Below are 11,292 nucleotides of genomic sequence, written 5' to 3' on the forward strand. Positions count from 1 at the left end.
TTATACCGAAAAATGACCTTAATCCTTCCCCCCAACTTTATAAGTTATCAAGAAACATATAATTTGTCAATAGTTAATACAACTAGGGCGATTCACCCAGTGTAGGGAACCCAACAAGAATAATAATATGATCACTACTGCTCACTCCGCAGCCATCTTTGCAGAAGTGCATGAACATAACGAAGCAAATGACCCAACGAACTAAAACATCCCAAGGCCGGTTTTCAAAGAGAAATCACTCTACATCCCACCTAGAAGTAAGTTAAGCTAGCCGGCTTCCATCATATTGTCCCATGATATTGCCATGCTCACGCCCCTAGCAGAACGTCAAATCCCAAAAACCAGTCACCTCTACTCATTCCGATTTCTGCCCAAGCATTCGAAAACTTCCTCACCTGCTTTCAGCATGTCAGTCTTAATCCCGCTCACCCACTCTGTATTAGCCTCTTTCAACATACTTATTGCCTCACCCATTTCCTTCATGTACACCACTAGTTCATCCCTCTTAAATCTTATTCTTCTTTGCCTTATGGATAAAATCTCAGCCACTCTTTCATCTATATAGATCAACTTTTCAAAATATTATCTCCATTTATCCAGTACCTCCACCTCCCCCTTTAACTTACTGTCACTTTCAATCTGACAAGTTCATTTGCTGCCCAAACTGTCTCACTTTGTCTCTCAAAAAATGCCGACAAAGGACTCTTCGAGATATTGAACATACCTTCTCATTCTTAGAATCAAACCTGATTAATCCCCCATTTCCTAGATGCTCTATGATTCCTACGGATTTCGTGCTCAGCCACGATTATCATAATCTTCAAAAGTGTTTCTTATACTCGGCAAAATTTGCTTATGATCACTTATGAATTCTCCAATTTGTTCTTTTGTACCGCCTTACCACTCCTTTAAAACAGCTTTAAGCAGTAAAGTTGCTTCGGTTCAATAACTTGTAAGAAATATTTCAGCTGGGGCTACAAATCTACCTTCCTACGGGTAAGGCAAATGAGACTTGTCAGGACGAGGTGATTTACATCTCCCCAGCTCTAGGCTGTATACGAGGCACCACAGTAATTATCTTACCACTTTACACGAAGACTAAAGTTGAGATAAGTAACGTTCTAAAACACATTTACATTCACTAAACAGACTTTATATTAATAGTGCCGAACGGGTAAAACATGCGATTTTGGCTTAAATAGCAACGCTCTTCTTGCCAAATAAGGCAAGCAAAAATTTGAGCATGCAGTAATTTCGCAAAAATCATTCTGAACCTAAAGAAAAAAAAATTCATTGTGTTTGTTTATTATTAAATTATTGTAAGCTATTCTAAAATATATTTAGTTGGATTAGGTTAAATTAAATTGCGCTTGTTATATTAAGGTTAGGTAAGTTTTCTAAGGTTCTTTTGGTACAAAATTATTAATTTTTACATTAACATAAATGAAAAAAATATATCTTTAAACGTACGAGAAAATTTTTTGAAAGAACTTAATTTTAAATGAGTACTTGCTAACTGACCAGTTTTACTAATTCGGTACGACATCACGACACTTACATTATATATATATATATATATATATATATATATATATATATATATATATATATATATATATATATATATATTTATATATATATATACATATATAATATATATTTATATATATATATATACATATATAATATATATTTATATATATATATATATATATATATATATATATATATATACATTTATATATATATATTTATATATATATATGTATTTTTTTTCAACAAGTCGGTCGTCTCCCACCGAGGCAGGGTGACCCAAAAAAGAAAGAAAATCCCCAAAAAGAAAATACTTTCGTCATCATTCAACACTTTCACCACACTCACACATTATCACTGCTTTTGCAGAGGTACTCAGAATACAACAGTTTAGAAGCATACACATATAAAGATACACAACATATCCCTCCAAACTGCCAATATCCCAAACCCCTCCTTTAAAGTGCAGGCATTGTACTTCCCATTTCCAGGACTCAAGTCCGACTATATGAAAATAACCGGTTTCCCTGAATCCCTTCACTAAATATTACCCTGCTCACACTCCAACAGATCGTCACGTCCCAAGTACCATTCGTCTCCATTCACTCCTATCTAACACGCTCATGCACGCTTGCTGGAAGTCCAAGCCCCTCGCCCACAAAACCTCCTTTACCCCCTCTTTCCAACCCTTTCGAGGACGACCCCTACCCCTCTTTCCTTCCCCTATAGATTTATATGCTTTCCATGTCATTCTACTTTGATCCATTCTCTCTAAATGACCAAACCACCTCAACAACCCCTCTTCTGCCCTCTGACTAATGCTTTTATTAACTCCACACCTTTTCCTAATTTCCACACTCCGAATTTTCTGCATAATATTTACACCACACATTGCCCTTAGACAGGACATCTCCACTGCCTCCAACCGTCTCCTCGCTGCTGCATTTACCACCCAAGCTTCACATCCATATAAGAGTGTTGGTACTACTATACTTTCATACATTCCCTTCTTTGCCTCCATAGATAACGTTTTTTGAATCCACATGTACCTCAACGCACAACTCACCTTTTTTCCCTCATCAATTCTATGATTATATATATATTATATTATTTTATATATTTTATTATATATTATTTAGTTGTAGCTACAGTTAAATTAAGAGGTAGATGGGAAAAGAGGAAAATGGTAACAACAAGCAAGAGGGAGGTGAAAGTGTATAAACTAAGGGAGGAGGAAGTTCGGGTGAGATATAAGCAACTATTGGCAGAAAGGTGGGCTGGTGCAAGTATGAGTAGTGGGGGGGGGGGGTTGAAGAGGGTTGGAATAGTTTTAAAAATGCAATATTGGAATGTCGGGCAGAAGTTTGTGGTTATAGGAGGGTGGGTGCAGGAGGAAAGAGGAGTGATTGGTGGAATGAAGTAAAGGGTGTGATAAAAGAGAAAAAGTTAGCTTATGAGAGGTTTTTACAAAGCAGAAGTGTTATAAGAAGAGCAGAGTATATGGAGAGTAAAAGAAAGGTGAAGAGAGTGGTGAGAGAGTGCAAAAGGAGGGCAGATGATAGAGTGGGAGAGGCACTGTCAAGAAATTTTAATGAAAATAAGAAAAAAATTTGGAGTGAGTTAAACAAGTTAAGAAAGCCTAGAGAACAAATGGATTTGTCAGTTAAAAACAGAGTAGGGGAGTTAGTATATGGGGAGATGGAGGTTTTGGGTAGATGGCGAGAATATTTTGAGGAACTTTTAAATGTCGACGAAGAAAGGGAAGCGGTAATTTCATGCACTGGCCAGGGAAGTATACCATCTTTTAGGAGTGAAGAAGAACAGGCTGTGAGTGCGTGAGGCATTACGTAGAATGAAAGGGGGTAAAGCAGCTGGAACTGACGGGATCATGACAGAAATGTTAAAGGCAGGGGGGATATAGTGTTGGAGTGGTTGGTATTTTTGTTTAATAAATGTATGAAAGAGGGGAAGGCACCTATACCTAGGGATTGGCAGAAAGCATGTATAGTCCCTTTATATAAAGGGAAGGGGGACAAAAGGGATTGTAAAAATTATAGAGGAATAAGTTTTCTGAGTATACCAGGAAAAGTGTACGGTAGGGTTATAATTGAAAGAATTAGAGGTAAGACAGAATGTAGGATTGCGGATGAGCAAGGAGGTTTCAGAGTGGGTAGGGGATGTGTAGATCAAGTGTTTACATGAAGGATATATGTGAACAGTATTTAGATAAAGATAGGGAAGTTTTTATTGCATTTATGGATTTAGAAAAGGCATATGATAGAGTGGATAAGGAAGAAATGTGGCAGATGTTGCAAGTATATGGAATAGGTGGTAAGTTACTAAATGCTGTACAGAGTTTTTATGAGGATAGTGAGGCTCAGGTTAGGGTGTGTAGAAGAGAGGGAGACCACTTCCCAGTAAAAGTAGGTCTTAGACAGGGATGTGTAATGTCACCATGGTTGTTTAATATATTTATAGATGGGGTTGTAAAAGAAGTAAATGCTAGGGTGTTCGGGAGAGGGGTGGGATTAAATTATGGGGAATCAAATACAAAATGGGAATTGACACAGTTGCTTTTTGCTGATGATACTGTGCTTATGGGAGATTCTAAAGAAAAATTGCAAAGGTTAGTGGATGAGTTTGGGAGTGTGTGTAAAGGTAGAAAGTTGAAAGTGAAGGTGATGAGGGTATCAAATGATTTAGATAAAGAAAAATTGGATATCAAATTGGGGAGGAGGAGTATGGAAGAAGTGAATGTTTTCAGATACTTGGGAGTTGACGTGTCGGCGGATGGATTTATGAAGGATGAGGTTAATCACAGAATTGATGAGGGAAAAAAGGCGAGTGGTGCGTTGAGGTATATGTGCAGACAAAAACGTTATCTATGGAGGCAAAGAAGGGAATGTATGAAAGTGTAGTAGTACCAACACTCTTATATGGGTGTGAAGCTTGGGTTGTGAATGCAGCAGCAAGGAGGCGGTTGGAGGCAGTGGAGATGTCCTGTCTAAGGGCAATGTGTGGTGTAAATATTATGCAGAAAATTCGGAGTGTGGAAATTAAGAGGTGTGGAGTTAATAAAGTATTAGTCAGAGGGCTGAAGAGGGGTTGTTGAGGTGGTTTGGTCGAAATATACACAAACACTGATCTCTGGCTGAAGGAGACTCGAACCTACGAACCTTGGTGTGGGTAGATTGGTAAAGCACTGCGTACCTTGTTCCAAGGTTCGTAGGTTCGAGTCTCCTTCAGCCAGAGATCAGTGTTTGTGTATATTTCGCCTGCTCTTGCGAATTCCTTACACACACACACACACACATTATATATATATATATATATATATATATATATATATATATATATATATATATATATATATATATATATATATATATATATATCGTGCCGAATATGTAAAACTGGTCAATTAGCAAGAACTCCTTTAAAATTAAATCTTTTCTAAAATTTTCTCTTATATGTTTAAAGATATATTTTTTTGATTAATGTTATTGTAGAAAAATTTTATTTTGCACCAAAAGGAACTTAGAAAACTTACCTAACCTTATTATAACAAGAACAATTTATTTTAGCCTAACCCAACAAAATATATTTTAGATTTGTTTACAATAATTTAATACTAAACAAACAGTGAAATATATTTTTTTCATTAGGTTCAGAATGATTTTGGCGAAATTATTGCATACACAAATTTTCACTTGTCCTATATGGCAAGATGAGCGTTGCTATTTAAGCCAAGATCGCAAGTTCTGCCTATTCGGCACGACATATATATATATATATATATATATATATATATATATATATATATATATATATATATATATATATATATATATATCTTAACTACGCAACACAAGCCCCCGTGTAAATTTCTTGCAAGAAAAAATAAAATGTTTTCCTCAAATCTCAAGTCACATTAAAGAATATGGGCTAGTTAAACAGTGTAACTTATATAAATAATAATAACTGGAAAGCGATAATCTTGCAAAGGTGATACATCGCCTAGGAAATGGAAGGTAATCACTTGTGATTCAATGAGGGGAAGGTAGCTCCCGATCCTTGAATCCAGAGTCCCTCGCCAGCATCAAGGCACCCCCTTGAAGGGAGATTAGAAAGCACTGAAAAAAAAGGAAAACCTATATAAGGAAGTGGAGGAAAGGCAGTGGACGAAATGGAGGCGGGGGATGGAAGGAAATCAGATTGAAAGAAGGCGGTGTATGGAGGCAAGACAGAGTATGGAAGGAAAGTTTAGGGCCAGGCTTTGGAATAGGGCGATATAGGATAACAACTTTTGAATTTTTAACAAAAATGACAAGAACGATATACAAAAGTTTTCTGCTGGGAACACTAAGCTACTTACCATGATACCACTACAGAGCAGATGAGGTTAGGAGAGAAAAGGTGAAAGTTGTCTCCCTACGTCCGCTCCAACCGTTTCCAATGTCAGCAAGAAAACTGGACTTTACACCTTGCCGTAATGAAAATGTGCGATGAAAATTAATACGAAATTTAAAATGCTTAACCTTGTTTTACTACTGCTACTATTTACACCAAGTCCAGTGAGCACTTTAGCCCCTTGTACAACATATTTTCTCATACCCTGACATGCTACACGATAGGTAAGGCATCACAATCAATATTCATATAATGCCCAGTAGTGTGAGGAAGGCACCAGCCACAGCCATCAGGGGACGAAGGTATCACTCCATCAAACAAACTATATAAATTGAAACATTTTGAAGGCTGGCCTTTGATATTTAAACTCGCCAAATATTTATCAGTTTCTTGAAGGTCTGTCCACAACATGGGAATGCAATATAATTTTCTCCTTAGTTGACTGAAGACCTGGCCCGTATGTGTAATGAATATACCTTCCCTAAGTTTCTCACCATTATTTCTCCTTGTGAATCTCCCCGTATTCAGCAAGTCTCCTAGCACCTGTTATCTCAGTTCACGTACCTGGGTGTTAGCCTACAGTTATGGATAGCATCCTACGGGGTGGTGTTTACCTTAGATATGAACGGGATTTGAATGGGCTGAGGTAGGATAACTCTTAGCCTGCAAATTCAACGATGTAAAAAAAAAAAAGTTAAAATTATGTTTTAATTCTTCTTGTAGTCTGCAGTTTCTTAGAGAAAATTAGTTAAATGCAGTGTAGATGGTAAATACTGTTTCTAGTGGTTTCTGTTCTATATTTTTTATAATCTTAGTCTGTGGTTTTCAACCCACAACACACTGACAATTAAATTCACGTCAACACTGCTCTTGCGGCCTATAACGCTGAGCAACATGGAACCATTAACACTCATCCAGTACACAACCCACAACTCTAACAATATATAACAATCCTGCAGTATAGACCACTCATATAAACATAAGAATTAAGGAACACTGCAGTAGACCTATTAGCCCATGCTTGGCAAGTCCAAGTCACACCCACTGATATACCCGTCTAGCTTATATCTGAAGCTATCCAAAGTTCTTTCCCCAATGACGCTACCTGGATATTTGTTCCATTTATCAACAATTCTATTGCCACAAACCAGTACTTCCTTACAGCCCTTCAATACCCTTTCTATATCCTGTAAACATACAACAGTCTTGCAACATACAACACTCGTAAATATGTAACATACACCCGCAACATACAACCCACAACATTCCTACAACACTCCAACACGGAAACAAGACCTGTGGAAAAAACAGGTCAAAGACCTGGGAGTGATCATGTTGGAGGATCTCACCTTCAAGGACCATAACATTGTATCAATCGCATCTGCTAGAAAAATGACAGGATGGATAATGAGAACCTTCAAAACTAGGGAGGCCAAGCCCATGATGACACTCTTCAGGTCACTTGTTCTATCTAGGCTGGAATATTGCTGCACACTAACAGCACCTTTCAAGGCAGGTGAAATTGCCGACCTAGAAAATGTACAGAGAACTTTCACGGCGCGCATAACGGAGATAAAACACCTCAATTATTGGGAGCGCTTGAGGTTCCTAAACCTGTATTCCCTGGAACGCAGGAGGGAGAGATACATGATTATATACACCTGGAAAATCCTAGAGGGACTAGTACCGAACTTGCACACGAAAATCACTCATTACGAAAGCAAAAGACTTGGCAGACGATGCACCATCCCCCCAATGAAAAGCAGGGGTGTCACTAGCACGTTAAGAGACCATACAATAAGTGTCAGGGGCCCGAGACTGTTCAACTGCCTCCCAGCACACATAAGGGGGATTACCAACAGACCCCTGGCAGTCTTCAAGCTGGCACTGGACAAGCACCTAAAGTCAGTTCCGGATCAGCCGGGCTGTGGCTCGTATGTTGGTTTGCGTGCAGCCAGCAGCAACAGCCTGGTTGATCAGGCTCTGATCCACCAGGAGGCCTGGTCTCAGACCGGGCCGCGGGGGCGTTGACCCCCGGAACTCTCTCCAGGTAAACTCCAGGTAAACATTACAGTTGTGCAACATACAAGCAGACACTTTTGTAGCATAAAACCTACAAATTACATCCCACACACGTCCCTGCTTACCTGGTTTTTTTCACATGTTGGTTTCGGAATTTACCCCACGGCACGGTTTCAGTTGGTGCCTGCTGCATGCAGTCCAGCCCAGGCACCACAGCCCAGATGATGAGGGACTACCTGTAGCTCACTGGAAAATCCGGTTTACATCGGCATGAAGGTTTGCTGTCATCAGCGGATACCACTCTTATACAAATTATAATATAAAAGAAATATATTACAGTCATCAGATTTTGTATGTGTTAATGCCAGAAATAAATGGAATTGGGATAAGTGCTGTGTCTACAGGAGCAGTTTTTCACTATGGCGACCTCTTTAGGTCCAAGTTAGAAAAGTTAAAAGAGAAATTTGCCTACATATCCTGTTATTTCTTGTGTATGCATTGTGTGTGAAATTTCACCATATTACAGTTGTAAAGAGGCTTTCGCAAGATTATATGTTACATCTTTAATTTGTTAGTCTAGTGCCGAAAACATAAGATAGTCTAACAGGTGTTGTGAGGCAGAAGCGTCCTGTCGTAAACCTTTGTTTCTGGATTGTGTGAGTGTTATGATTTAACGTGTTGACCAGTATTAATTCTCAGCGACCAGTCATCTAATAAAACTCTCACTATATATAAAACACACAACCCTCCAGCAACATACAACTCACAACACTAGGAACATGAACCATACAACCATCCCGCAACAATATATAAGATTTCCTCTTCACAGCCCCCAAAACTTTCAACAATCTATTCACAAAATACTCATAACCTATAACTCAAAAATCGTGCAACCTATAATTCAGAACACACCCGCAACCTACGACACACTGCCCTTTCATATTTATTAGCACAGCGTACAACACTTACATATCTTTCACAAAGCATACAGCATTAAACAGATCAAAGCAAACACTTGCGTCTAAAAACAAACGTGTATTGCACACTGGTCTGTGGCACAAACTAATCCGCAAGAAACACTAAAGTAGAAATGAATGCTATGCTACGACTGAAGAGGGTCTCAGACTGAGGCCGAAATATACAGTACTCAACTTACCTTCTGTTTATTATCTGTTTATTTTTCAGTGGCAGACACTTGTATATTCGCTCCTTAATTGTCATGCCTAGGTCTAAAGAAAGAACAGTTGTACAAAACTTTATTCATTTATTAGTTTTCCGGAATCAATACCTAATATTTAGTATTCACACTTACATTAATTACTTACCTTATAAACGCGCCTCGCTTATCCGAGAGGGCGGAACGATGAATCCTGTTATACAGTCTCAAAATAAAGTGCACTGCACAAGAGGAGACGAACGAGGATACAGAGGAATATCTTGGAGTATGCTTAACCACTCACACGACAACTACTTAACAGAGCACTTCAGAGACACAAGTCGCCATAACCCCCGAAATAGTGAAGGACATGCCATTTAGTGAGCTGATTCACTAGGGAGCCTGTGTGAATGAGTCTGAGACGGATGAGGGAGTAGTGCTTCACTAATTACATTCACATCCTGGACACTGCTGCTGAGTGACCACCATTCAGTAAACACCCGCAAGTAGTGAGATAGTAAATGACCAACTCTAGACAGATGAACAGCAGCGAGTGGCGAGTTTACCGGCTGCAGGTGACTAGGTAGTGATGAGTGACTTGATCTAAACGATAAGTGACCAGTTAAAGGTGGTGAGGAACACATACGGGTGAGCACACACCAACGTGACACACCTCACAACACTTCACTATCGACTGACTGCACCCGCTCTGGCCACGTTCTCCCCGACCTGTCACTCCCAGGCTCCTACCGCAAGCCCCCAGACTCCTCCCACAAGGCCCAAACTATCCACCAGACCCATGGCTCCTTCCACTAGCCCCAGGCCTAGGCTCTACTCACCAACACCAGGCTTCAGGCCTAGGCTCCACCCACCAGCACCAGACTCCCATCTACCAGCCGCCCCAGATTCACCTCGCTAAACCCTGGTTCATTGCACTGCTTGAAGAGCAGCCACCTCCATGTGGCGAGTTCTGCGTATCTTGTGGGACTGTAGCTTGATAATCAGTCGCATAAAATAACAGAGTTGTTCACAATGTTTATATTGTCTATGTTTTGACTAATCTTTCACTGGATCCCATTCCACAGGTTCAGTATATCCATAAGAGTTTAGCAACTTCCCTTGAATAATAATAATAATAATAACGATCCACCCAGTTAGATGTATTATGACATCCAAATTCCTCTGACAGCCACCCTCTCTCTCTCTCTCTCTCTCTCTCTCTCTCTCTCTCTCTCTCTCTCTCTCTCACACACACACTCTCTCTCTTTCCTCTGCCTCTTATGTGTAATTTCTCTTGACCTCGCCTGGGATGGAAATATTCTCGTAAAAAAAAAAATCCATTTCTCTTGTGCACGCGATAGGCTATCCTGAGAGATAACAATTCCCAAGTGATATTATTATCATGGGAAGCACTAAGCCCGTAGGAATTATACAGCGCCTGAATTCCCAGGTGACAGCAACTCCGGCTATGCTGTAAATGATGAACCCGTACTAGAATGTTTGAAGATATCCTCATTGCCCTTCTGAAATCTCCCAGTCAAGGCTGACAGATTTCAAAACCTCGTATAAATCTTATCCTGCGTGATGGAATATAAGGAAACAAAATTAGTTTTTGTTCTCATTGCGTAATTATCATATACAATAGGGTAGCAGCACAATTCTTATGTATCCAATTTTGCTAAATTAAAAATGTCCTCCCACCAGACTCCCAAGGCCCCTCCAACTAGCCCCGATCCCCCACCAACAGTAGACTCCAACCCTAATTACCTGCCACTAGTCTCAGATTTTTCCACTAGCCTTTTAGAACCAAACTCTTCCCACTAGCCCTAAGCTCCTCCTCCCACAGCCCCAGATTCCTCTCGCTAGCCCCAAACTCTTCCTTCCTGAGCAAGACTCCCACTATGCCGAGGCACCTCCCACCAGCCCCAAGCTCCTCCCACCAGAACTATACTCTCAGTATTCCAAGGCTACTTCCGCCTTAGGCTCCTCCCACTAGGACAGAGCTCCCGTTAAAACTAAATTTCTCCACTAACCCCAGGCTCCTCTCACCTGTCCCAGACTTTTCACAAGCCCTAAACTCATTCCACGAGAGCTATACTCACTTTCAATATGAACCAGATGCCTCCCTCCCGCCCTAGGCAGAACCTACCAAGCCCAGGTTCCTCTCATTA

Source organism: Cherax quadricarinatus, chromosome 18 (assembly GCF_038502225.1).
Source record: "Cherax quadricarinatus isolate ZL_2023a chromosome 18, ASM3850222v1, whole genome shotgun sequence".
Classification (NCBI taxonomy): Eukaryota; Metazoa; Arthropoda; class Malacostraca; order Decapoda; family Parastacidae; genus Cherax; species Cherax quadricarinatus.